This window comes from Ovis canadensis, chromosome 2, assembly GCF_042477335.2.
Source record: "Ovis canadensis isolate MfBH-ARS-UI-01 breed Bighorn chromosome 2, ARS-UI_OviCan_v2, whole genome shotgun sequence".
Taxonomy (NCBI): domain Eukaryota; kingdom Metazoa; phylum Chordata; class Mammalia; order Artiodactyla; family Bovidae; genus Ovis; species Ovis canadensis.
In genome coordinates this window covers 156,616,448-156,640,682 of record NC_091246.1, presented here as the reverse complement: position 1 = coordinate 156,640,682, position 24,235 = coordinate 156,616,448, and the positions used below count along the sequence as shown (strand labels likewise).

The window sequence follows — 24,235 nt, the reverse complement described above, 5'->3', positions numbered from 1 at the left end:
CGTTATTAGTTTTATACCAATATACACAAAGTTCATATTTAAAGGGAGAGAAAGGCTGTCTTGAGGAGGTGACATGAGCTGAAATCTATAAATAAGGATTAAACTGGAGAAGGGTATGAGTTAAAGGTAGGAAAAGACACCCCAAACAGAGGTAATTGCAGATGCTGAGATCTTATGGCAGTAAGCAAGGTGACATCTCCCAAAGACTGAAAGAAAGCCAATGCGGCTGGAGAGCATAGGGCATCGTGGTGACAGGAAAAGAGAGGTAGTCAGGGGCCGAAACTCGTAGAGCCTCTTAGACTTTGTTTAGGATCACAGGCTTCGTCTTAAAATCAATGAGAATTCACTGAGGAGATTCAAGAAAGCAGCGGCATGCTTTGATCTGCATTTTGGAAGATTATTTTAACCTGAGGGGTTGAGAACAGATTGGGGTAGATCATTAGACAGGAATACATAAATGACAGGTAAGAGACTGTTTTAGTAGGTCGGATGAGAGGTGATATTTACTTGAGCTTATTCAGTGGCAATAGTGATGATGAATGGAGTCCAAAATTTTTATGAGGTGAAACTTCCAGGGCTTGTTGATGGAGAAAATACACAGAGAGGCATAGTTAGGGATGGCAGAGAAATAAGGGATAGGAAACTGTCCAAGTCTCTCTCGGGTTTTTGACCAACAAAAGTGGATGTTATTGTTGTTTAGACATTAAGCTGTATCTGACTCTTTTGCAACCCTGTGGACTGTAGCCCACCAGGCTCCCCTGTTCATGGGATTTCCCAGGCAAGAATACTGGAGTGGGTTGCCATTCCCCCTCCAGGAGATCTTCCTGACCCAGGGATTGAATCTGCATCTCCTGTATTGGCAGGTGGGTTCTTTACCAAAGCCACTAAGGAAGCCTACACAAGTGGATAGGGTGAAGCTATAATTCACAAGAAGAAATTTTCCTTGGAAGAAAAGCTATGACAAACCTAGACAGTATATTAAAAAGCAGAGACATTACTTTGCCAACAAAGGTCCATCTAGTCAAAGCTATGGTTTTTCCAGTAGTCACATATGGATGTGAGAGTTAGACTATAAAGAAGGCTGAACGCTGAAGAATTGATGCTTTTGAACTGTGGTGTTGAAGAAGACTCTTGAGAATCCCTTGGACTGCAAGGAGATCAAAACAGTCAATCCTAAAGGAAATCAACCCTGAATATTCATTGGAAGGACTGATGCTAAAGCTGAAGTTCCAATAATCAGCACATGATGCAAAGAGCTACCTCATAAGAAAAGACCCTGATGATGGGAAAGATTGAAGGCAGGAGGAGAAGGGGATGACAGAGAACGAGATGGTTGGATGGCATCACTGATTCAATGGACATGAGCTTGAGCAAGCTCCAGTAGACGTGAAGGACAGGGAAGCCTGGCATGCTGCAGTCCATGGGGTCACCAAGAGTCAGACATGACTGAGTGACTGAACAACAAATAATTCACTGAAGTACAAAATAGTGGAAGAGGGTCAGGTCTTGAGGCTGTTGTCTGGGCAGGTGAGATCACAATTTTATTAACTTGACTTCAAGTTGCCTTAGAGATATCCAAGAAGGTAGGAGGGTCTAGAGTATGTAAGAGAGATGTAGGCTGGAAACAGAGGGTTGAGGGTCATTGGTGACCTTTACTATTATAGGTGAGATTTTCCAGAAAGACAAAATAAAAAGGAAAAGGGATCTAAACTAAGCCTTAAAAAAATTCTAAGTTTAGAATACCTGGGTAGAAGATGATGAACCTGAGAATGAGTTTTAAAAGAAATGGCAAGAGAAGAAGGAAGAAAGTCAGACCAGGATCTATTAAAGAAATCAGTGGAAGAGAATCTTTTAAGAAAGTAGGAGTCAAGGATATCCAATGCATAACTACATACATATACAAAAATACAAACTGTTGAAAGGTTTTTTTGAGGGATTAAGGTAGTAATAGCAATATTAAGAATTACAAATTAGACTTCTGCTTCTGATCATGATGGAGTACCAGAGACCAAGCTTACCCTTCCACTGAAACAACTAGAAAACTGCACAAAATTTATGAAACCCATGTGAAGACATAGAAACACATTCGAGAACAGTGTCCATGATTGCTGAGAAAAGAGAAACAAGCTGAATGAGCATCATGATTTCCCTGGAGGTAAATTCTAGACCATGCAATAAGGAGGAATGGTTCTCAAGCATTAGTAAATCTGAAGAGTCAGAGACCAGCCATCAGAGAAGCTAAGGTATCCAGAAGCTTGAAGGGTAGAGTTCCATAAAAGAAGGTAGCTAAGGCAGCCCACCAGGCTCCCTCGTCCCGGGGATTGGACGGGGGAGCCTGGTGGGCTGCCGTCTATGGGGTCGCACAGAGTCAGACACAACTGAAGCAACTTAGCAGCAGCAGCAGCATGCAGAAAGTCAGCTCCGTAAATCTGAATATGGTTCTTCTTGAGTCTTTGCTGAATTCTAAGAGGTGTGTATGGAGGAGAAAACAGTCAAAATGTAAGCAAACATTGAATGGGAAAATGTAAGATGAGCAGTTACTACAGCTCACAGAGGGATAGGAGATGTTCAACTTCTTACTGCTTGAGTAAAAAGTCCTTGTTAATCACCCTGGGCATTCAGTAGTGACCCCAGAAGGTTATACCACAGTAGCAAGGCTAATTTTTGTTTATAGTGAAGGCTACTCAGCACTTATCCTACCAAAGCTTAAGACAAGCCTTGGTCTGATTCACGAGTCTTAACTGCCTACCAAACAAGACCCAGCACTAATTTTAAGACAGAAAAATCAAGATGTTCAACAATGTAACATTTAAATGTCCATTATCTCCTCAAAAAGCTCTAGACATACCAAGAAGCAGAAATACACTGACTGATAAACAGGATAAAAATCAATAAATAGAAACAGATACAGAAATAATAGAGATGATAGGATTAGTACTAAAAAACTTGAAAAAACCTCTAATAAATGCTATAAATAGGCTCAAGGGTTTAAAAGAAAATACAAACATAAGAGGAGAGACACAAATAAAAATGATCACAGACTATTTGTCAGAAACTCCAAGTCACGAGGAAATGACACAAGATCTGTACAGTGCTAAATGGAAAACAAAAGTTGCTGGGGCTTCCCTAGTGGCTCAGTGGTGAAGTGTCTGCTTGCCAATGCAAGAGACACGAGTTTGGTCCCTGATCTGGGAGGGACTGAATGAGCTGAGGAGCAGCTAAGCCCATGAGCCACAACTATTGAGTCTGTGCTCCAGAGTCTGGGAGCCGCAACTCCTGAGCCCATGCACCATGACTGCTGAAGCCCGGGTGCCACAGGGCGCACACTCCACGAGGGAAGCCACCACAGTGAGAAGCCTACACACCACACCTAGAGAGTAGCCCTCACTCACCACGACTAGAGAGAAGCCTGCACAGCAGTGAGAACTCAGCACGTTGCATCTCGGGCTTGTGCTCAAATAGATACAATTATTTCAAAGAAAGTTTTAAAGGCTGTCAGTATAGAATTCTACAAACTCAGTGAAAATAGCTTTCAACAGCAAAGGCAAAGCAAAGAATTTTTCAGACAAATAAAAGCTAAAAAATGTTGCCAGGAGACCTGCACCACATGAAATGTTAAATAAAGTTCTCCAGGTGGAAAAAAATGATACCAGATGAAAAACATATGTAGTGATATTTACACCATAAATGGATAAAAAAGAAATTCTAACAATGAAAAATGATAGGAGGTGGGAAATGAAAATATTGTGTGATAACGGTTATACATAATGGGTAAACTACTAAAATATTATTAAGGATAGACTAGGATGAGTTAAATATAAATCCTAGAGGTACTACTAAAAAATCAAACCAATAATCTCTTGGTAGAGATGAAAATAGAATACTAAAAGCTACTGAATCCAAAGGAGAAGAAAAAAAAGTAGAGAAAATGAACAAAAAATGGATATTATAACAAAATAAAAATGGCAAGATGGTAGGCTTAAATCCAATCATATTAGTAAGTATATTAAAATAAATGACCTAGGGGACTCCCCTGGTGGTCCAACGGTTAAGACTCTGCACTTCCACTGCGAGAGCACAGATTTGACCCCATTTGGGGAACTAAGATCTCACATGCTGTGTGGCACAGCCAAAAAATAAAAATAAAAGTAAATGATCTAAACACTGCCATTAAAAGATAGAGATTATTTTAAAATAAAATATTTAAAATTACTTTAAAATATTTTATTAAAATAAAAAAATTATTTTAAAATCTGGTAGAGATTATTTTAAAAAGACCAACTATATGCTATCCCAAAAATATACTTTAAAAATATAGACAAACATAGGATAAAAGTATCAGGATGGCAAAATATATATCCATGTAAAAGTAAATATAAGAAATCTGGAGTGATATAATAATATCAGAGAAGGAAGATGTTGGAATAAGATATATTACCAGAGATTAGGGGGACTTTTTATAATGATAAACGGTTTGATTCATCAAGAAGAGATATTAAGTCTAAAATATTTACATCCAGTAACTGAATGGCATAGTACATGAAATAAAGGAAGGAATTTTTAATTGAAAGAATACATAAACTCTCAGTTATAGCTGGGTAATTCAAGACTCTTTTCCAAATAATTAATAGAAAGTAGATAGAAAATCAGGAAGAACATAAAATATGTCTATAACGCTATCAAACAACTTGACCTAATTAACATCTGTAGAACATTCTGACAACAGCAACATGTATATTCACTACAGTGCAAATGAAATATTAAGCAAGGTAGACCACATTCTAGGTCTCAAAACAAGTCTCAAAACTTAATAGGGTTTAAGATTTTATAGAGTGTGTTCTCTGAACAGAATCAAATTTTGAACAGAATTAAATTAGAGATCAGTATCAGATAAAAGCTGAAAAATCCCTCAATATTTGGAAATTAGCATACTTTTAAAAAAAGTTTAACAAATTATTTGAACAGATGTTTTACAAAAGACATAGACATGTCCAATAAACACATGAAAAAAAAGTTCAATATCTTTAGTTATCAGGGAAATGCAAATTTAAACCATAATAAATACTACAACACACACATTAGAACGGCTAAACTTCAAAATACAGTTGACTCTTGAACAACCCAAGGGTTAGGGGCACCAACTATCTGTTGAAATGTACATGTAAAAATCTGAAATCAGCATTGAAAATCTACATGTAACTTTGAGTTGAATCTGGAAGATCCTGCATCTGTGGATTCAAGCAATTGCAGGTAACACAGTACTGTGATACATACAGTTGAAAAAAATTTACTTATAAATGGATCCTTGCAGTTCAAACATTTGCTGTTCAATGGTCAACTGTATTGACAATACCAAGTGTTGGCAAGATTGTAGAGCAACTAGAACTTCATGCATTGCTTTCAGGGCTATAAAACATTATAGCTACTTCGGAAAACTGGCAGTTTCTTAAATAGCTAAACATAAAACTACCATAGGGCCCAGCAAGTCCAAGAGAAAAAAAAACACATAAAGACTTGTACACACATGTTCATCGCAGCTTACTCATAATAACCAAAAACTGAAACAACTCAAATGTCCATCAAGAGGTAAACGGATTAAAAATTGTAGTATATACATATAACAAAAAATCCTACTCAATAAAAAGGAATGAATAATGATACACACAGTATGGCTGAGTCTCAAATCACTCTGCTGAGGCAAGAAGTCAGAAGGACTACATGCTGTATGATTCTATTTATGTGAAATTAATCTAAAATGACAAAAAGCAGATCAATAGTTGCCTGGGAAGGGGTGGTGAGGGAAATTGTTGAAGTGATGAAAATTATTCTGTTGATGCTTAGATAGGTGACTGATTTGTCAAACCTTGTCACACTATACTTGAAATAGATACTTTTTAATGTAAATATGTCAATAAAGTTTATTTTAAAATAACACTCCACATTTCCATTCTAATGTTCAATTTTAAGAGAAAATATGAAACAGGAAAAAAGATAAAGATTCATCAGAAAACTAGATAATTTGGAAGTTAGAAACTCAATTCTAAATCTTTCATGATTATATTGCCTTTAAGTGTAGACTCTAGAAGCAGGCTACCAAGGTTAAAATCCCAGCTTTGACACTTGGTAGCTGAGCAATTCTGGACAAGTTAAGTGACTCTCTGTGCCATAACTTACTATAAACTGGATGATAATTGACCTTCCCAGGCAGCACTAGTGTTAAAGAACCCACTTGCCAATGTAGGAGATGAGCATTTGATCCGTGGGTCATGAAGATCCCCTGGAGGAGGGCACAGCAACCCACTCTAGTATTCTTGCCTGGAGAGTCCCATGGACAGAGGAGCCTGGTGTGCTACAGCCAATGGGCTTGCAAAGAGTCAAACATGACTGAAGCAACTTAGCACACATGTAGGATGAAGTGCCTACCTACCTCATATCATCCTTAAAGAGACTAAATGAAATAATATATATGAAGTGTTTACAACTGTGTCAGGCACACAGTAAATGATATGTGTTAGCTATTATTATGCAAATAAAAACAACTATAGACTTATTCCAGGATGCTCATATGAGTTGTTTCTATCTGATGTCTGTTTAGTAATCTATTAAAAAATAAATCCAACACACTTTACAATGAAAATCACCCCCTATATGCTATAAAGGCAGACAGACCAAGATTTCATGGAAACAGAGCCTGAAAGAGAATCTGAAGTATCATTATAATCTAGAGGTGAGTCCCAAGTCTGGACAAACTAGGGCAATTTTCAACATTTGTAAAAATGAGATTTCATTTCTAGAGCTGTCAATTCACCAAATTGAATTATGAACACTTAAATAAATGCACAGTACATAAGAAGCAAAATTAAGAGATTCTCAGAACTAACATTTCTAAACTATCACACCAAAAATATAAAATAAATTAGAAGCATCTAATTAAAATGTTGCAAAATAAGCTCAGATTTAGTTGCCTTATATATCCTGAGAGATCTGTTGAATAGCAAAATTTCCTTCTTTTTTATGGATGAATAATATTTCATATTGTATACATATACCTTAGCTTCTTTATTCATTCATTGAAGGATAGACACTTAGGCTGTTCCCATGTCTTGTCTATTGTAAATAATGCTGCAATGAAATTGGAGAGCAGATATTTTTTCAAGATAGTGATTTCATTTTCTTCAGATATATACCTAAAAGTGGAATTGCTCGATCATATGGTAGTTCTGTTTTTAATTTCTTGAGGAACCTCTATACTGCTTTTCATAATTTACATCCCCACCAACAGTGTACAAGAGTCCTGTTTTCCCCCATACCCTGCCAGGACCTGTTCACTGTTGTCTTTTTGATGATGGCCATTCTAATAGTCGTAAGGTGATAGCTCATTCTACTTTTGATTTGCATCTTTCTTATGATTAGTGACGTTGATCATCTTTTCCTGTACCCGTTGGCCATGTGAATGTCTTTCTTTGAAAAATGTCTATTCAGTTCCTCTGCCTATTTTTTAATCAGATGATTTGGGGTTTTTTGTTATTGAATTATATATCAATTTCTTACATAATTATGCAATATCTGACTTTTTCTTGTATGTTAGTATTTAAAATAAAAATATTCTGAAGATGTTTTATTAAAAGGCAAATTCTTTGCTTTGTGACATCCTATGACTTGGGAATTTTAATCCCTTCTTTTGTTGATATAGTTCTTTTTCAGCTTCAAACACAATACCTATGATCTGAAAAAATATATGTACTAAGTATAACTTTTTGTCAGTACTGTTTACTATCATGTTTTCTTTCCATCCTAGAAGAGTATGAAAGTGAAAGTGAAAGTGAAGTCGCTCAGTCATGTCCGACTCTTTGTGACCCCGTGGACTGTAGCCCACCAGGCTCCTCCATCCATGGGATTCTCCAGGCAAGGATACTGGAGTGGGTTGCCATTGTATGAGAAAGAGTGAAGTATTTGTTGATTTATTTAGGTTCAATCTCCTTCATGCTCACTGACCACGTGCAATATAATTTTCTAAATAGCATGAAATTTTGGCTTCTTTCTAGTCAAAATCTTTTCTTATGGTTTTATTTTTACATGACATTTGTTATCTTCAAGTTACAGAATATTAGACACGTGACTTCTTAATCAAAATGAATAAGCACCACCTTAAAAAAACTCATAGGGTTAATTATTGAAGTGGAAAGTATACTTTGCACCAAATTAGAATCTCGTTGTTAGATCTGACTGCTTTTTTCTTATTAAAAGAGCTGTTACACATTAAAAACTTGCTTTGATGGAGAACAGGAAAAAATACCCCGTTATCAAAAACAAAGACTTGTTAAAGGTAGTATTGAAAATAAATAATTGGCTTTTGTTCATGAATGGCTAAATGTGTTTTGTGGTTTGAAAGAGCTAAGAACAGATTGCTTCCCTTATATTGTTAGCAAAGAAATGTTTTCATCAATTAACATTCTTTGCTAAGAACAGGTTTTTTTTTTCCAGTGCTTTTTCTCAAATACAGTATTATATAAATAGGCCTGCCCAAAGGACAATTCCTGGGCTTTTTTCTTTGATGTCTTAGAGTATAATAATTATGGCATGCCAGTTCTGAATTATGGCAGAAAACAAAAAAATCACATTTCAAACAGATAATTTACTTGAAGAAAATGTTGCCACAGGTAGTCATTCCTGTTAATTAAATGAAAGGTACATCACCCACAAATCATGGCAGTCTTCCTCTTCATCGTGCTTTTGCCTAACAATTACATCCCAGAAGGATGGAAGCAGGGGACAAAGAGTTGTAAAAGAACTATTAGAACACACCATTCTACTCACCCTGCCTCAGTATTACCCTTCCCTCTTCCACCCTGTGCTTAAGTGATTATCGTTTTATGAGGGTCGGGTGCAATAATTGGCAACATTTAAGGAGCAATTTCTCCTAACCAGGCTCTATCCTAGGTGCTTCATCTATTTTGATTCATTTAATCCTCACAATGTGTGTGTTAGTCACTCAGTCATCTCCGACTCTTTGCAACCCCATGGAGTAGCCCTCCAGGCTCCTCTGTCCATGGAATTCTCAAGGCAAGAATATTGGAGTGGGTAGTCATTCCCTTCTCCAGGGGATCTTTCCAACCCAGGGATCAAACCCAGTCTCCCACATTGCAGGCATATTCTTCACTGTCTGAACCACCAGGGATGTCCAGTCATCACAATAATGTTTGGTAACATGGTTGTTCCTTTATTACAGAGTAGGAACCTAAGGTCAAAGATCATATAGCTGCTGCATGGCAGAGACTAGATGCACACCCAGGCAGTCTGGCTCTAGAGCCCATGGACCTAACTGCTCAATTCTATTCCCCCTCAGGGAATAGAACTCCTCAGTACAGACCAGGGGCCCTCTGTCATGTTTTTTGGTTTTGTTTTGTTTGTTTGTTTTAGTAAACAGCTGCTCCCTTGATAAGAGTAAGGTCCTAGAGGGAAAGGAAGGAAGGCAAGATAGAAGCGGGAGCTAAGAGATGGCTCTCGAATAGGGGAAAATAAAGGAGTCTATTTAAAACAGTTTATGGAAAAATGAAAACAAACAGGGTTGTGGAAATAAACTTAAGGGCTACAGCAAAGTGAGAAAAATTTTTGGTAAATTTCTTTCAAAGAAAACAAGGCCATGATTTAGAATGAGATCATGCAGTATGTCTTTTTATACATGAATTAACATAAGCCTGGAAAAGATTTTAGTCTGACTGATAGATTTTTACAGATCGGTAAACACAGAGCCAGGGAGATTAAATGCTTTATCCAAGACGTAAAGAAGCAGGGAGCGTATGAAGGCTAGACCCCCCAACCAGATCTCCTGACTTTGAGCTCAGCACCCTTCCACCAACAGTATCAAACACAATTGGTCAGCTTTCAAAACACAGAAATGGTGGTCAAGAGGTTTTTACTCAATTTCAAGAATATAAAAAATAATTACAGCGTATACATATTGGAGATTAAATGCAAAAATCCCTAAAGTTATCTTCTCAATAGTCAAATAATATTGCCGGAGAGTAGCACAGATAAAGTAGTTATTTATAAATTCAAGAAAGAAAACTCTTCATATAAATGCAAAATTTGCTCCTAATATTCTTTCCCTATAAACATTTTAAATGGATATTTTTACCTAATATTAAAAAATAGGAGGAAGGATGCAAAAAGAAAAATTGATTAAAAAGTAAAAAGGAAGAGGCCTTCTCTGAGATAAACCCTCAAATGTCAAAGAATCTTGTATTTAAGGTCAACTATAGATACAGTAGCAAATTCATACTAAAAGTTCAGAAGTTTACATATTTTACATTTTTAATTTTGAAAGTTAATAATTAACATTTGTGAGAATGGAGAAGTATATTAAACCTCATTTTCTAGTTGTGAGGCAGAGGCAGTGGAAAATATGTGACATTTCCAAGGTCAAACAGTAGATCATTGAAAACCTGGGATTTTGAAATCAGACTTTCTATTGATCATAAAAATGTATTAATTCTGCAAGGGTGGAATTTTTTTTCATATTTCAAATTCTCTACAGCAATTTCTTTTGCTTTCTTTCTATGTTTCACTTTCACAACATTGGCATGTGTCAAAAGAGCAATACTAGTCCTAATATCACTCAAGACTTCACTAACCTCTCTTGATTTGGATCACAATAATGATCAACATCTCTGATGATGTTAGAGACTTAAATGTGATTTATTGCAGACAAATGATCCAAGTGATCTTCAAGACAAAACGTCAAAAATTTAGATTTGAATGTCATCTTTCAACAACTTATTTCTACTACCTGGGGTAGACAGGAAAGGAAAGCTAAAAAACCAAACCAAAACAAACCAAAACAGGAAACTAAGGTCTCTAAACATTCTCCGACACATACCTCTATTAATAAGCATTTTTTAGCACATACTTAAAAATTAATGTTATCAATTCTTTAAGTATAATGTAGTAACATTACATAAATTATAAAACATAAATATAGAGATATCCATAAATACAAAAAAAAATTTTAATGTATATAGTGCTGATAATTTTACTAAATTTTAGTGAGAATTATGTGATAGAAAATGCTGTATTACCTTGAAAATCTTGGCTTAATACCTGATCATAGAGGGTTCAAAGTCTAAGGTCAGTTTATTCCCATACTTAGATATAAGGATTATTGTACTTAAATTAGATGGCACAAAGAGATATGGAAGAAGTTCAAAATTAGTTTCCTGTACTCAATTATGATACTCAAATTTCAGTTCATCCATTAACTATACAAAGGTTGTAACTTAGTATTTTTCTAGTCTAGTAATTTTCTGACTTCGCCAATATCAATCAGTTTTCCTAGCAAAGTTTTTTTTTCATTTAACATTTAACATATTGGGTCTAAATCCACTGAAATGCATTTGGAAGATTTTCAATCATGTTAAAAATCGTCTGCAAATTTACTAAGTGTTCATAAATGAGAGTTTTAAGACAATGTGCTCATGCTATTTTTAAAATTTTTTATTTGTAATAACAGCTTTATTGATATCTAATTGATACACCATAAAGATACAGCCATTATAAGTGTACAATGCAATTATTTTTAGTAAATATACAGTTGTGCAACCATCACCATTTAGTTGCAGAACATTTCAATCACCTGAAAAGTCCTGTCATAATCACTTGCATTCAATGCTCCCATTCCAGCCCAAGATAATCATTGATCTGCTGCTTTCTGTCTCTATTTTCCTTTTTTAGAAGTTTCAAATAGAGAGTATCACAATATATATGATCTTTTGTGGCTGTCTATTTTCCTCTTAGCATAATAAATTGGAGATTTATCTATATTATAACATGAATCAGTAGTTCATTATTTTTATTGTTATGTAGTACTACATTGTGCAGTCCTTTAAAAAATATTTCTTTTTGCCTGTGCTAGGTGTTTGCTGCTGTGCATGGGCTTTCTCTAGTTGTGGGGAGTGGGCTACTCTTGGTTGTGCTGTGGGCTTCTCATCGTGGCAGCTTCTCTTGTTGCCGGGCACAGGCTCTGCAGCGCAGGCTTAGTTGCCCTGAAGCATGTGGAATATTCCAGGACCACGGATTGAACCTATGTCCCCTGCATTGGCAGGCAGATTCTTAACCATGGGCCACCAGGGAAGTTCTATTGCTTAGTATTTTATCTAATCATTATCTGACAGACATTTGAATTATTTCAGATTTTTCCTATTACAAACACTACTATAGTAATTTATGTAAAAAGTCCATTGTTTAGACATTTTATTTTTTTTCTCTTGAGATTTCTAAAGGTAGAATTGCTGGATCATATGGTAAGCTTGTGTTTATATTTTAAAGAAACTGCCAAAGAGTTCTCAAAAGTGGGTACACAATTGCGTGTGCGTGCTAAGTCGCTTCAGTCGTGGCCAACTCTTTGTGATCCGGTGGACTGTAGCCCATCAGGCTCCTCTGTCCATGGGATTCTCCATGCAAGAATACTGGAGTGGGTTGCAGTGCCCTCCTCCAGGGGATCTTCCTGACCCAGGGATCAAAACCAGGTCTCCTGCAGCTCCCACATTATAGGTGGTTTCTTTACCGTTGAGCGACCAAGGAAGCCCAAATTGGGTATAGCAACCAGCAACTTATAAGAATTAGTTTTTTCACATCCTTGTCATCACTTAGTATTGTCGATCTTTTGCCTTATACTTATTCTAGTAGTTGTATAGGGCATTGTATTGAAGTCTTAATGTGCATTTCCCTAATGATCAATGATGTTGAGCACTTTTCATTTGATTATTAACCATTTGTATAACTTTTTGGTGAAATATCTAGTCAAATATTTTGTCCATTTTCAAAACTGATTTTGCCTTATTTTGATATTTAAAAGTTTCTTTATATATCCTAATGTAAGTCCTTTGTAAGATTATTCTTTACAAATATTTTTTTCCCAGTCTGTCACTTTTTTCATTTTCTTTGTTCTCTTGAAGAACAAAACTATTTTTTATAAAGTCCAGTTTATCCAAGAAAGTCCAATTTCTTTTTTCTGGATCATGATACAGTGTCATAACTAAGAAATTCTTGCTTAAATCAGGGTCACAGATTTTGTACTATGTCTTCTTATAGAAGTCATAATTTTAGTGTTTACAGAACTAACAATTCTTATACAAGTCATAATTCTAGTTAGCTCAATAATGCATTTTTCTCTCTAAGATATGGAGTGTGAGTTCATTATTTTGCACATAAATGTCCAATTATCCTAGTAGCATTCTTTGAAAAGACATCCTTTCCCCCACTGAATTATCTTGGCATCTTTGTCAAAAATTAATTCACCACCAATGGAAGGACTTATTTCTATACCTTCTACTCTACTTCATTGATCTAATTAGATGTTATAATTTCTCCTACTTTGTTGTTGTTTGATATTCTTGTTCCTATGTTTGTCCATTTTAAGACTGGCTCATGATTTCTACAAAAAGTTTGCTGGGATTTTAATAGGGATCACCAATGTGATCAAGAAGGAAATGGCAACCCACTCCAATGTTCTTGCCTGGAGAATCCCATGGATGGAGGAGCCTGGCAGGCTACAGTCCATGGGATTGCAAGATTCGGACACGACTTAGCAACTAAACCAATGTGATCAATAGAGGTCTTATTCTTTTCTGATATTTCTTTCTTTTTTTAAATTGATTAATTTGGGGGGCTACACTGGGTCTTTATTGCTGCACACAGGTTTTCTCTAGTTGAGGCGGGCAAGGGCTACTCTCTTAGTCATGATGCACAGGCTTTTCACTGCGGTTGCTCCTCTTGTTGAAGAGTATGGGTTTCATGGTGTGTGGGCTTCAGCAGTTGTGGCACACAGGCTTATTTGCCCTGTGGTATGGGGAATCTTCCTGGACCAGGGATTGAACTGTGCTCCCTGAACTGGCAGGCAAATTCCTAACCACTGGGCCACCAGGGAAGCCCTAAAATTTATTTCTAAGTGTTATATTTTTTTTCATGTTATCATAAATGGAATAATTTTCCTAAGTTCATTTGCAAATTGCTAGTTCTTAGGGCTTCCCTGGAGGCTCAGATGTTAATGATCTGCCTTCAGTGTAGGAAACCTGGTTTTGATCCCTGGGTCGGGAAGATCCTCTGGAGAAGGAAATGGCTACCTACTCCAATATGCTCGCCTGGAGAATTCCATGGACAGAGAAGCTTAGCGGGCCTCAGTTCATGGTGTCGCAGAGTCAGACACAACTGAAAACTAACACTTTCATGTCGCTTTTCACTTTTTTAGCACATAAAAATTCAACTGGTATTTGTGTACTTGTCATATCTTGTGACCTTGCTAATTTATCTATCACTTCTAGTATTGGGTTTTTGTGGGGGGTTTTTTGGTATATTTGTTAGGATTTTCATGCATAGAATCATGCCATCTGTGAATAAAGACAGCTTTAATTTTTCCTTTCCAATTCATATGCTTTTATATTTCTTTCATTTCTACAATGACTAAAACCTCCAATGAAGTGTTGAATGGAAGACATAAGAGTGGACATCATTTTATTCTCAGTCTTAGGGGGAAATCATTCAAATATGATGCTACCTGTAGACTTCTCATAGATGGACTTTATCATATTGAAGAAGTTTCCTTCTTCACAAATGGGTTTTTTTTTTATCATTTTCATCATGAATGGGTATTGAATCTTGTCTGTTGCTCTTTCTCCATCTACTTTCATCTTCATTTTTTTCATATTTTAAAAATCTATTAAACTCTAAAAAAATATGCCAGTTCTTGACTTCCAGCTTGTACCAAGATGATGCTAGCAGGTCCTGTTGACTTACTCCCTCAGAGTTCAACCTCAGAGATGTGTTGAAGTTATAACCAACCGTGATGACAGTTAACTGATTTACCATATAAAGGAATCAGTGACCCAGAGATGGAAAGGGCTGGCTGCCACGGTCAGAGAACAGGATAGGGAGACAGTTCTTGCTCTTATTTTCTCTTCCTCTAGTGTTCTGGTCAGCTTACTGCCACCTCTATGAAGCAGATAGAGAACGCTGTAGTTAAGAAAAATAATGAGGTCATATTTGCCCAAAATTTATTTTAGGAGAACTTCCTAAACAGAATTTTAATGTGGTGATCATCTGATGTTCCAGAGTTAGCACTGAATCAAGAACTGTTTTTCAAATGGAAATTATTGACTTGCCAGGCGTCCTGCATCTGACAGCCTTCTTTAGCTTTGGACCTCACTTAAAAGTGGTAGCCATACAGATTTTGTCAGTATTAGCATATTTCTAATATCGGTTCATTTATGAGGACTGCCACCTTCATTTTTGACGGTTTTGCTAAAGAAAACTTGATTGACAGGATTTTTTCTTTCAGTACCTTGAATGTGTCTTTCCACCTCCCTCCAGTTTCCTTTATTTCTAATAAGTTAGCTGTTAATTTTATTATGGTTTCCTTGTACATGATGAGTTGTTATTCTATTTTTGCTTCAAAACTTTCTCATCTTTGTCTTCCAGCAGTCTATGATGTAGCTAGTGTGGTCTCCTTATGCTTACTCTACTCCAGGATTTACTGTGTTCCTTGGATCTGTAGGTTAAAATTTTTATGAAATTAGGGAAGTTTTAGGCCATTGGTTCTTTTTTTTTTAGACAATTGCTTCTTTACATTTTTTATATATCCTTCTAGCCTTCCTTTCCTTCTGTTATTCACAGCTGTCCTGCCAATTTGAGGCTCAGTTCATTTTTTCTCAATATTTTAAAATTTGTTTTTCAGATTGGATAGTTTGTCAAGAATCTCCATTTAGTTCCTTTTTTATAATCTTTATTTCTCTATTCAGAGTCCCCATTTATTAAGTCATTTTTCCTGTAAGCTTTAAAATATATTTATAGTAGACACTTGGATTAGCTGTCTGCTAAATTCAACAATATGTTCACTCAGCCTGTCTATTGGCTACTTATTTTCCTGAATTTGGATACTTTTCTGGTTTTTTTAGCTGTCTCATAATTTTTTGTTGAAAACTAGGTATTTTATGGATGTCCCCAGTGGTCCAGTGGTTGAGTCTGCACTTCCATTGTAGGGGGTACAGGTTTGATCCCTGTTGAGGAAACTAAGATCCCACATGCTGCAGGGCACTGTCAAAAAAAAAAAAAAAGAAAAAAGGGAAAGAAAGAAACTCTGTGCGGAAAACAGTATGCTAGTCTATATAGCATATTATATAGGTATTTTGGAGAAGGCAGTGGCACCCCACTCTAGTACTCTTGCCTGGAAAAATCCCGTGGACAGAAGAGCCTGGTGGGCTGCAGTCCATGGGGTCGCTAAGAGTCGGACACGACTGAGAGACTTCACTTTCACTTTTCACTTTCATGCACTGGAGAAGGAAATGGCAACCCACTCCAGTGTTCTTGCCTGGAGAATCCCAGGGACAGGGGAGCCTGGTGGGCTGCCTTCTATGGGGGTCGCACAGAGTCGGACAGGACTGAAGCGACTTAGCAGCAGCATCAGCAGCATCAGCAGCATATAGGTATTTTATGTAAAACACTGTAATAGTTTTGGATGGAGTCTGGTTTTCCTTCTGAGATATTTTATTACAACAATAATTACTGAATCTTAAACTTCAAAATCTGTTTCCCTTGAGTTGTAGGGCTACTAATATCTTGGATAAATTCTTCTGCTTTAATTTTTTTTTAGTCTAGTTCCTAAAACATTAGCACAAATGTCTCTAAAAATAGTATAACTGTATTTTCTTCCTACACCAATGGGATGGTAAAATGACTCTACCCTGAAATAGGAATCATATTGCTTATCTTCTCAAAGTTCTTCTCTTACTCCCAACTTCAAAAGGAGGAAAACTGAGAGTTGAGGAATATAAGGCTTTGTGGGGAGTAGGGAGGAATTGATGCCACACCAAGGAAAGCTCTTTTACCCAAATTTAGTTGGTAATGTTTGGATCTAGACAGATTATTTGTTTTCTATTCTTTACTCTTCAGAAAATTTTAGACTGCTCTCTTCAAGTCCAATATGATGGTCATAATATATGTTTTGTTTTGTTGTAAATATTTGCATAATATTTTAGTGAAACCTTTTGTTTTTAAGAAACAAAGACTCATTAAAGGCAAAATAGGAAAAGGATGGGTTGGGGTGATTTTAAGTAGCAAATATCTTAAAGTGATATCTGCACTCCCATGTTTACTGCAGCATTATTCTCAATAGCCTAGATATGGAAACATCTTAAATGTTCATCAAACAGATGAATGGATTTAAACAAGATGTATATATACACAATATATTCAACCATGAGAAAGGAGGATAGCCTGCCACTTGCAAAAACATGGATGGACCTTGAGCACATTATATTATGTAAGGTAAGTTGGAGAAAGAGAAGTATTATATATTACTTAATTTGGGATCTTAAAAAGTCAAACTTCTAAAAATCAGAGAAAAATGATTTACCAGGGGATAGAGAGTGGAGCAATATGATTGATGTTTAAGGCTACAAACTTGCAATAATTGGCAAATTAGCAATGGAGATCTAATATACTATATAATGAATATAGACAATAATAGTTTATTGTATAATTATGTAATGTGATAAATATTGCTACAATAGCAATCATATTATAATATATGTGTATAAAAGTAATACATTATATACCTTAAATTAACACAATGTTATATGTCAAATATACTTAATTTTTAAAAATCTCATGGGTCAATAAAAAATGAAGTATATATTCTGCCTTCCTGGGGAGAATAAGAACCCAGAAAACATCAGGATGAAGGCAGCTATTCTCTCTGGCTCACTTGTTTTCTGAATCCCAAATTTCTAGGGAAAAAAATATGAGTGGTACTATTATAGTTTATGGGTCAATAGTCAGCTGATGCGGAGAAGGCGATGGCACCCCACTCCAGTGCTCTTGCCTGGAAAATCCCATGGACGGAGGAGCCTGGTGGGCTGCAGTCCATGGTGTCGCGAAGAGTCGGACGCGACTGAGCGACTTCCCTTTCACTTTTCACTTTCATGCATTGGAGAAGGAAACGGCAACCCACTCCAGTGTTCTTGCCTGGAGAGTCCCAGGGATGGGGGAGCCTGGTGGGCTGCCGTCTATGGGGTCACACAGAGTCGGACACGACTGAAGTGACTTAGCAGCAGCAGCAGCAGTCAGCCGATGGATTGGCTACATCTGTGTCAGGCCCCCAGCAGGGCTGGTTCCATGGTTAGATGCAAGGTCATGAGACATACAGGACTGCTTACTTCAAGGATTATGCATATATGTACTTGGAATCATGTCAATTACACTTTCCAGATGTTTAATGACTTTCTGATTTTATGAAGTTGTTAAATTTGCATGATTCTATGGTGTTTCAAAAGACAGAGCAACCTGGATGCTTCAGATGGAAAAAATGTAGACAATCCTTATTTAAACTGTTTGACAAACTTGACTTTCAACTGCTTTCTCCAACATACAGATTTTATAGCCTTAGCTCTGGATATGATAAGTTCATGCCAAAAGACATGCAGCCAGTTCTGTTCACATTGGTCCCGTCCCTCACAGAGGAGTAGAGATAGGTCATGGTAGAGATGAGATCTGAGGTCTTTCTCTCTTAGGAGGATACATGGCAGAAACCTCGACTCTGCTCTGCCATACATTACCTCACTTTTCCACACTGAACCTCTAGTCCCATCTTTTTCTAATTACCGCCCAACATTACTGATTCCAATTTTTCATTGTTGGAAGCCAAATTCTTCCAAAGGCTAAAAGAAGGATTCATGACTGTTGGCATTTTTCTAGTGTGGGAGACACTTTAGTAGTCCGAGGCACTGCAGAGGCTATCATCATGACCACGACATGCATCCGATTTTCTAGGAGAAAAGGCTCACACACTATATATCTGCACCTTGGGGTAGAAAGTGTTAGTGCCTCAATAAAACACCAAAGCAGAAATAATCCTCTTTGGAGGTGGCTGCTATCATCAGGACACTTTGAGAAAAGGCTCTACAGGTAACTATTTGGCTGGGTTGCTAAAGGCAGAGGGATGATTTGCATATTCAGAGAATGTGCTAGAGGTGGAACACAGCCAATTCTGCAATCCTGAGAGGAATTGTTATTTAGCTCTAGCATCCTCTCCCAGGACAAGTTTATTCCACTGCACTCTTTCCCTCCTTTGCCACCTGCCTCTTTTTAACATTCTTTTTAAAACAAACACCACCCTCATCCCCTAACCAGCACTCTTCGTGAAATTTTTATCTTCACTTTTCCCACCTTCTCCCTCGGCATCTAAGAATGAGGAAAGAGTGTTCCTGCTTCTCTCTTTCCCTTGCTGCCTTTGCTGTTCTTTGTCAGGAATTCACTGCTAGACATTATAGGCTAATATTAAAATAACTTTAGAAAGTTACAAAGTGTTCATAATCATGAAAGGTTCAGGCTGACTTCTTTCTGAAATGGTAATTTAAAAGTTTCTTTGGATTTCTGCTGTTTACTTTTGTACTTGAGCATGCTCCACTGTCAGCGGAAGCAGAGGCCCCATTTCCTACCTTAATTTCCCAGCAGTTAGAGCCACCAAGGTGGTGGGGGTAGTAGGTGAAATGCTTCCTTTTCTCAAATAAATAATTTGCATTTCTATGTATCCAAAAGGGTGGGAGACAATGGTTTCTATCCTGCACTGGAAATCTGGATTGAGGCATTGCAATTTGCAAGTAAAAGGCACATTTATAAAGGAAAACTTTGTTGGCAAAAAGAGTTAGGGTTTTGAGGGCAAAGAGCACAATCTTCAGAATTATTTCAGTTGTACTCAAGGGCAGAAAATTGACAGTGGAAAAAATAGAAGCCACGAGAAATTCCCTTCAAATCATTTCTTAGTGATTTAGCCAATAGAAGGATAGAAGGGAGGTGGTATTACTGAAGGTCACATATTTGTAAGATATAGGATAAAATTTTTGGAGGAGAGGATGTAACACATGATCTAAGAGAGTGAGTATAATCAATGGAGGAAATTTCTGGGGTGGGAGGATGGCCAATGTTTAAGAGCACAAGTGAAGTGTGAGCTCAGAACAGAAGGCTGGCACCCTTCTCAGCCAGGACTGAAAGAAGTGATGAAGTGTGAAAACTGAGACTGAGGTTTAGGAAAGTTAAGTTGAGAAACCTCATGGTGGATGCCTCAGTCAAGTAGGAGACAAGATCATTTGCAGAACTGGAAGAAGACCAAGTACAGTGGAGGCTGAGTAGAGCAGAAATAGGACAGTTTTGGGAGAAGTGCCCTGAATAATGTCTTTGCATCAGTATCCTAGATAATCACCCTCCTGATGAGGAAAGGAATTTAGAGAATCAGTGAAGATCCAGCCAAGACTGGATAGCATAAACTTTTAGTGGAACAAAGTAATTTCTTTATCCAACAATGCTTGGTTGTGCAGGAGCAAGTTTAAAAGAAATCTTTCACTGGAGCATAAAAATGACTAATAATAATTTGAATGACAACATTTTAAGGGACATTATTCATGGTGGATTTTAGTAACATTTTAATCATTACAAACATGAAATACACAGTATCAAAATACTCATCAAACATGTGATCTGAGAAATATGCAAAAAAGAAAAGACTATAAGAGTAAAAAATAAATTAGTTCTTGTTTCTTTCCTTTTATATTAGCCTAAGGGAAGGAAAAAGGAAATATCAATGTTTTCTTTCCATTTGACATATCTTCTGTTGATCATTACAAAATTTTTAAAAAGTCATTGGTATTTTGCTAGTACATTAAAACTGAGTTTTTATTTATAAAAATTTGCACTTTACTTTTTCTATTCTCTTATAAACAAACACCACAAAGAAAACAAAAGGCAGAAATTGAAAGCATGATGAGCTAATTTCCATGATGGCAAGGAATGAGACAGCACTCCAAAGTCCCTGCTGGTTTCTTTCCAATTCTATAAATATTTAGGAGGGAGCATTCATATGTTTAGCTGATTTGTTTCACAGTCCAATCCTGCATAGGATTATGGACAAAGTTCAAATTTTACTACAAACTGCGGAAGACACTTTCTAATTAAGGTACCACTGAACAATTCTTGTTTATTTTTGTAATTTTTAATTATGGCAAGATAACAAACAGTAGCATATTATCCAACTTAAAATTCAGGACAGTAGAAAGACATATGTGGCTTGCACACACATTAATCTGTTGCTCTTAACAAAATATTTGTAATTTCCAAAATTCTATCAGTTTTTTCATACAATATGGTCCCTTCAAATTGAAGGGCAGTAGCCTAAACATAGTCTTCTTAATTAAAAAAAATAGTGTAAAAATGGCAAAATCAACAAAAAGAAGGAACATAAGAATATCAGTGACTATATCACAAAACAATATAATGCTTAAAAGCCCAGTATGTTCACAAAGTTCTATTTTAATAGCTAGTATCTAGATATGAAAATTACTTACAAAAAGCAATCTGTATTTACGAACTAGCAAAGTGACTTTAAATGAAAGCAAAGCACTTGTAATTAAAGCTCAAGATTTTCTATGTGACTCCATGTCTCAGTTTATTTATCAAATTTAGAGGCAAACTTGAAAATAGGCAGAAAACAAAATCTACCAAGTGTAATCTATTTCCTTTACTCCCTTGTGAAATCATCAGAAGACATGAAGGATCAATTGCCTGTGTCTTGCCCCACCTTGTAAACTCTTAGGGGAAAGAGCATGCACCTGTCAAGCTTATAGTGCAGAATGCACACACAGATGGGCGTTTAATAAATATCCTTCAGTGGAGAGATTAGAGGTTTTCTTTGGGAAGCAGGGAACACATCTCATGCACTGACTAGATGACATCCATCATACAATACGTCAGCCTGTTTCCTCATAAAAATATCATCCAAAGGAAATCTTTGAATGATGTTTAGTCTCCTTTTAAGTCTTTAGACCCAAAATTTTGATGCAAGATCCACCCCAGGGAAGGGGGAGTGGTTGGGAAGAACAAGTAGATTTGATGTGGGTCAGTGACGTCAGGAAGAAGCAATGATTTAAGGGATGGGGTGCAAACTCACCTGGAGAAGCAGAAGGTGCACACGTGTCAAAGGCCAAAGGGCAGAGGCCGAGGGACTCCCTAATCGCAGAAAAAGTGAAATGCCCACTCCCAGGTTCTCAAGGATTCCTCTAGGGGCTCAGCTGTCCCTGCCTTTGACGCGACGGACTAACCCTTCCATGCACAACTGGGTTTGACAGGGAGACAAAGCGAAAGCTGTCCCAATTTCAATCAGCACTCAGGAATCCCTCGGTAGCTCTTTCCTCCACCCCCTCCCGCACCCAAAGCCAGAGACACCTTCATCCTCACTCCCCACCTTCTCCAGGCCCTCTCGCTCTTAACAGCATCGGTCTCTATGGCGACCTGAAACCTCAGTTCCCATTGGTCAGTTCAATATGAGGGCCGGTCCAATGGGAAGAGCCAGCCTTCTCCTTCCGACCAATGGGGTAGGCAGGGAGCAGGTCCGGAGACGGCGGCGTGCTGACGTTCCCGGGAGCCTGGTGCTGGCTGGGCAGGCGGGCTGAGTGCTGGGCGGGCGGCGGCGGCCTCTGGGCAGTAGAGGGGGCTCCGGGGCTGAGTCCGCGTCGACGCCGGCCGCGGAGGCGGCACCATGGGCAAGGGGTAGCGGGGCAAGTTGGCCACCGCCGCCGCCAGGGGTGGTGGGAGAGCCGCTTCGGGGTAGGGGGCGGGTGGGGGAGGGAGGGGCGGGCAGCCGCTCGGCCGCGGCACTTTTTTAATTTTTTCGAGTGCCGCAGCGGCGACCCCACCGCGCCGATGTTCCTGATCCCCGGAGCGACGGCGGCTGCTGCCTAACCTGGAAAGTAAGTGTGCGGGCTTGCGGGAAGGCGCGGAGACTCCGGCTCACAAGACCCCCGGCCCTCGCCCCCTCGGGCCGGAGATGGGACTTGCCTGCGAGGGGCGCGGGGAGGGACGGGGACGGGCGCCTCCCTCCCGTTACTCCGTCCTCACCGCCTCGCGGCCGCCTCGGCTTTCCTGCCCCGCCTCGTGTTCCTGCCCGCACTCGCCTGCCTGCTCCCCTCCCCCCGGTAGGCGCACAAGTTTCACCCTCCATTTGCTTTTCCCGGTGATTACTCTTCCCCTGGTCTCCCCTACACGCAGCGCACGACCCCACCCCGCATTGGCCTTTTTGGATCTAGGGCCCGCAGCCCCAAACTTGAGCGCCACGCCGAGCCCTCCTGGACGTCTGCCGGGAGGCTTCCCCTCTCCTGCCCCCCTGGTACGCCGCCTCGCGCCCCCAACACCCCTGGGCGCCCGTCTTCGCGAACCCCCGGGGCGGCCCGTCCTTCTCTCCAGCCCCAACTCCTGCACCTTGCCCCGCCCCCCCCCCCCTCCTCCCACGTCCCTTCTGCCAGTGCTGTCTTGCGTTTGCCCGGAGTCCCGCGCTTCTAGCTGGTCCTGCCCACCCACCCTGTCCAGTGCGCCCCTCTCTCCTCGCCGCGTATGCTCACGCTCCACCCCTCCCGGTTCTCTAGCCGCAAGCTTCCCCGGCTGCCCTCTTGCGCGGCCGCTTCCTTCTCTCCCTGCCAGGAGTTGAAGAGGAGCTGCGGCACCCCCAGGCGGATAGAGTGTCCCTGCCCGCCGCTGGCGCTGCCCACCCTTCTCTCTTTCCCCCTCTACCCGGGAAGCGAGGGGCTGAGCGGATGGGCCGAAATTTGGCTGCGTTGTTGGCTGAGTGCGACAAACAGCGAGAGCGGGCAGTAGAGGCGCCGCGGCGGCCGTGGCCGCGCGGGGCGCAGCAGTAAGCAGGTGTGTGTGTCCGGGGGGGACGCGCACCGCGGGCTCTTCGGCTGGCGACAGATTGTGCAGGAATGCGAGGAATGCACCGGGAGCATAGTCCACGCGGCCCGCCGCGGCAGAACTAGAGCCTTCCCCAGCCCAGCTCTCGCTGAGCAGTCAGAGGTCACCGGAGCATCTTCGGAGCTGGTGAGCCTCTCTCCACGCCTCTCCTCCCCTGGCTTTTCTCCATGCGGCAGAGGGCGGCGGAGGGGAAGCGCGGCAGTTCTGTCGGGCTTCAGCTAGTCTTTTCGTCTGGGATTTTGCTGCATTGGTCTCCAGGACCGTGAATTTCGTGCCGGTGGCGGTATAGCCAAGGTTATTGATAATTGCACAAGGTTCTTGGCAACTTTGGTTTACAAGGTTTAAATAGTGCCTGGATTTTACGAGGTTTTTTTTTTTTTTTTGATCTGCAGGAAAGGGTGCCTAAGATTCTTTGAGTAATGAGCTTGCAGCCAACGTATTTTGGCTCTAT

At 39.2% G+C, this 24,235-nt stretch overlaps 2 protein-coding genes across 47 annotated transcripts in view; one reads left to right on the top strand and one right to left on the bottom strand.

Moving 5' to 3' along the window:
* CCDC148 (coiled-coil domain containing 148) overlaps positions 1-22,337 on the bottom strand; it is a 329,833-nt gene extending 307,496 nt beyond the window's left edge. For 2 of the 6 annotated variants that reach the window (XM_069577479.1, XM_069577482.1), the window contains exon 1: positions 21,989-22,323. The gene's annotated coding sequence lies outside the window, so the exon portion shown is untranslated. Of the gene's footprint in view, positions 1-7,049; positions 7,123-21,988 lie in introns of all 6 variants that reach the window. The other 4 variants (XM_069577478.1, XM_069577480.1, XM_069577483.1 and 1 more) reach the window with 4 other exon arrangements.
* Positions 22,338-22,448: 111 nt separating this feature from the next.
* The window catches only part of PKP4 (plakophilin 4), a 259,980-nt gene continuing 258,193 nt past the window's right edge, over positions 22,449-24,235 (top strand). For 12 of the 41 annotated variants that reach the window (XM_069577454.1, XM_069577446.1, XM_069577439.1 and 9 more), the window contains exon 1: positions 22,459-22,787. The gene's annotated coding sequence lies outside the window, so the exon portion shown is untranslated. Of the gene's footprint in view, positions 22,788-22,961; positions 23,911-24,235 lie in introns of those variants that run through there. The other 29 variants (XM_069577451.1, XM_069577443.1, XM_069577448.1 and 26 more) reach the window with 16 other exon arrangements.